Raw genomic sequence first — 1,082 nt, forward strand, 5'->3', positions numbered from 1 at the left:
AGCATAATGGCTATGTCGCTGGACTCCCATGTAGTCCACTGCAGTTCGAGTCCCGGACCTGGTGGCTTAAACTCACGCCGGGCGTATGAGCATGTGTGCCCAAGATCCCGAGAGGAGAATGGAGGAGAAGGGATTGTGGTGTGGCCATTCCCCCTGGGGGTTGATTTCTCACTTTCTGTCTCTCTGTCTCTCTCTGTTTGGCAAGCGCACATGCCCTATAGCAAAAACCTCTCCAAGAAAAAAAAAAAAAAAACAAGACAGAGGGACCCTGAAGGTGACATGTGGGTGGTGGCTGCTAGCCTGGAAATTGCAGGCAAGGTCTAGAAATGCAGATAGCGTGTGGGGATGTGCCTCTAGACGGACTGCTGAGGAGCGACAGCCTGAAGGACTGAGTGGAGGGAAGGGAGCCCGATGGAATCAGCGGAGTGGTCCAAGGCCAAGATGGAAATGCCACAAGGAGAAGCCAAAGCTGACAGGACCATCAGAAGCTGGATGAAGGGCCCGCATGGTGCGCTTTTCCACCGACAGCTAGAATTAGAGCCTCCTCATTTATTATTTATAGAAATTAAACATGTTCCAAGCAATCTCCACTAGCAGAGGTCAGGAGGCTGTTTGCTGTCATCAGAAGAGTGTAGCTTCAAAGGCTGCTGTTTAGCGTCTGGTTTTCTCTCTGTAACTTGTATTAGAATGTCAGTGTTTGTCCGGGAACATCTCGAAGGCCTGTGTATCGGTGTCATCGGCTGTTACCTGGAATGGTTGGATTGAAAAGAAGGAAGTAGCTGTGGTTATTGTGAATGCTTTTCTTTGTCTGAATTCTGAATTTCCTTACAATAGTAGGACAACCTACTTAGGGTTTCTCCCAAAGCAGAGCCTGAGATTGGCACGTGGGTGCAGGGAAGTTATTTGTGGGTGATCCCAAGGAGGCAGGGGAAAGAAGCAGAGAAGAAAGACAAACTGTTGAGTATTTACCGAGTTATTGCTGTGAATTCAGTACCACTGGGGACTCCCTGACATAACTCCTGGACCCCGCCTCATAACCGGCCTACTGGAGTCCAGGAGGAGACCCAGCGAATTGTCCACCA

Source organism: Tupaia chinensis, unplaced genomic scaffold (genome assembly GCF_000334495.1).
Source record: "Tupaia chinensis unplaced genomic scaffold, TupChi_1.0 Scaffold000451_2, whole genome shotgun sequence".
Taxonomy (NCBI): domain Eukaryota; kingdom Metazoa; phylum Chordata; class Mammalia; order Scandentia; family Tupaiidae; genus Tupaia; species Tupaia belangeri.